The 3,184-nt window shown below is 47.7% G+C and overlaps 1 long non-coding RNA gene across 1 annotated transcript; it reads right to left on the bottom strand.

Moving 5' to 3' along the window:
• Positions 1–228: 228 nt before the first annotated feature.
• Positions 229–2,188, bottom strand: LOC144740319 (uncharacterized). Its single transcript, XR_013589616.1, has 2 exons — positions 1,976–2,188; positions 229–1,388 (listed from the first exon to the last, which is right to left on the bottom strand). It is a non-coding gene; the product is annotated as an uncharacterized LOC144740319 (long non-coding RNA).
• Between the last annotated feature and the right edge of the window lie 996 nt (positions 2,189–3,184).

The raw sequence follows: 3,184 nt of genomic DNA on the forward strand, positions 1-3,184 counted from the left end.
TGACAAGCTTTCTATGGTCAACTTTATACTGGTAGGAACGAAGTGTACCAGACCACCAATAGATTATATCGTCCGTCCGTCCGTGTATCAACATCGCCCCCTACTGCAAACACTTGGCATGACCCTGTCCGACAAGATGGCCGCCCGCTCCCCCTGCGATCTGTGAATTAAACAAGATGGCCGTCGCTTCCAGCGCCTCACGGCAAAACTTTTTGATCGACTGACTATGGGCGAACTCATTTATTCTGGTGGGTGAACAGTGGCGGGGAGGGGTGGAGGAGGAATTGATGATAAAAACAAACTTGCACCATCGTTACAGCTGCCGCGACGAGAGATGTGGGAGGAGAAGCGGCGACCGCTGCCTTGCAGGTGAGAGGTGCGTGTGTGTGTGTGCGCGTGTGTGCGTGTGCGTGTGTATGTGTGTGCGTGTGTGTGTGCGTGTGTATGCGCGTGTGTGTGCGAGTGTGTTTGCGTGCGTGCGTGTGTGTGCGTGTGTATGCGCGTGTGTGTGCGTGTCTGTGTGTGCGCGTGTGTGCGTGTCTGTGTGTGCGTGTGTGCGTGCGTGTGTGTATATGTGTGCGTGTGTATGCGCGTGTGTGTGCGTGTCCGGCCCACTCGAGCGGCGTGATGAATGGGCGCTATTGGGCTTCGGATCGTTATTCACGGCGAACTGGAAGCGTAGCAACACAACTTCATTACGTGTGCGTGCGTGCATGTGTGTGTACGTGTGTGTGTGTGTACGTGCGGTGTGTGTGCGTGTGTGTGCGTGTGTACGTGTATGTGCGTGTGTGCGCGTATGTGCGTGTGTGTGTGCGCGTGTGTGTGCGGTCGATATCCCTGTACCGGTATTAGTATTATTCCTACCAGCCCACCCCGCAGGGTCCTGTTTTTCAATTAACAACATGATATAAAACAGAACATCTGAAGAATATAATTAAAAACACGCCAGTGCAGTAATCTCCTGAAATAGGGTCTTGACACCCACATTTTTTCTGAGTACAAAAATTTACCAATATATGCTGGCTCCTATGAAACGATCTACAGTGTTCGTTAACTAATTTTGAATCATATGGATGAGGAATGATTATATTTTTTTAATGGAAAACGATTAAAAACTACTTTTGAAAAGTTATCTGCGGTTTCTGTTAGACCTCTTTGGCTGCAATGGCCATCATGGTTGCCACTTTAGTGCAAAATGGCCATCATCAGAGGCAGGCTAAGTCCAGCCAGATAGTGGGCGGATGGGGCCGTGGCAGCGTTTAAAAGGCTCTTGTTACAGCCATCCTTCTGGCAGCAGTGGTTGGTGTAGGTCTTGTCTTTTGAATAGGCCATACAGCTCCTGGTGCAGCCCTTGCTCACGCTCAAAACATCTGAAGAGCCGGGGATATCTGCAGGGACAGACAAACTACGTTGTTGACATACTTTGTGATTTATTTCCAAGCACGTACTTGTAATTAAGGTGAAATAGATTATTATGCAAGCTATGCATTGAAGTGTGCATTTTTTTTTATCATGGCAAGTGGTATTATGAATACAGTATGTTTTGGGCCTCCTCTCATATCAACTTGGCGTTGAATGTGTGTGAACCTGAGAAACCGGGGAATTAAAGTAAGCCTGGCTTGGTATTGGTCACAACACATTGCGTGCAGTGTTGACCTTCATAACTCGATTGCAAACAGCACTCTCTCGTTCAGTCTAAAAGGGAGGCTGCAGTGACATTAAAAGTGCCGCAGTGATGCAACAGTGAAGTCACGAACTCCAAGGACACAGCCAAGGTGTATATCTATCAAAATAAGAACTGTCGATTTTGGATTGTTTTCTTTGTCAAAAGTCTGATTCATGGCCGAGGTGCAATTGCATCGAGTTTACCAAAAGGTAAACGTGGAGGAAAATTATCCGATTAGAAACTCGATGAGTTAAATCTGGACGGAGTCACTTACTCGCGGCTCGGGGAAGGGGAGGGGGAATAACTTACTTATGGACTCTGCTGTCTCGTAGCAGTATCTTGCGTCTGCATTTATACAGAACTCTGCGTTCTTCTTCGTGCAGGTGTCGAATGAGTCGCAGGTAACGCACTTGAGTGGGCTAGGTGCGTTACAGCTGTCTCCATTACATCGAGCTACAACTATAGATGGCAGGAAAAAAGCGAGGTCGCTCATGCACCCCTTATTCAGGTATGTGGCGGCACCTGTAACAGACAAAGTCAAACAGTGATGCCACGTGGCGGTCTTAACGCTGTTAGACTTCTGCGGGCACCGACTCCATCGGTAGTCCTGAGCCAGCGGTGGAAATTCCACATTCCTATGGTGGAGGGCAGTCAACAATGAACAATCACCACTGTTAGACAAAACCAAGTGGAGCTAAAAAATGTTGTTCACCCTGGAGGAATGGTGGTTGGTGGTGATGATGATGGGATCATGAGTCGACTTCCTGCTCAAATGTAACCTGTCCCTTAATTCACAGCCCTGATTAATCCACCACGTGCTCATGTAAACAAGAGGTTCCCTCCCCTCACCTGTTTCTCCAACAGCTGTGAAGCAAGCAGTTTCCATGGGGTCGGTGCAGTACGTTGGCTGAGCATTGCTGCATTCTGCCTCTGAGGTGCAGGTTACACACTGCAGAGGCAAACCAATGTTGCAGCTATTTGTTCTGCAGCAAATTTTATGTTGGCACCCGGCGGCCTCTGCACACCCCTTAGCCACACTGTTGCGAGCACCTGTTCCAGAGACCAAGGGAGGAGAGACCACAGGGGAAGGCAAGGACAGGTGAGACGTACGGATCTGTGATGCAAGTCGAGATATGTATACGCATGTGGAGTCATATAGCAATATATACATACATACTGTATATACATATACGACAACATATGTATACAAATGTATACATGACAATACTTTTTACTTCCAATCTGTTGTTCATTGCATAATACAAAGTATTGAGCATCAACTTGAATTCATGAAGCGTCTTACTGCAGACCACACATCTCAAGAGATGCTGCACAACAGTGAGGCGCAAACACCCGGGGAACATTGTTTTACATTGGACAACATTGGTTGCCGGTTAAATAATGTGGGTTTGTTAACAAAACGATTGCCACGGGGCATTCCTCTCCTCAACTGATCTGGTTTCGAGGACTCGTTGTCAAAGACAAAGATCCCCCGTGTTGCCTTCACAGACTGTCGGG

The sequence above is a fragment of the Lampetra planeri genome, chromosome 3 (assembly GCF_965212315.1).
Source record: "Lampetra planeri chromosome 3, kcLamPlan1.2.h2, whole genome shotgun sequence".
NCBI classification, from domain to species: domain Eukaryota; kingdom Metazoa; phylum Chordata; class Hyperoartia; order Petromyzontiformes; family Petromyzontidae; genus Lampetra; species Lampetra planeri.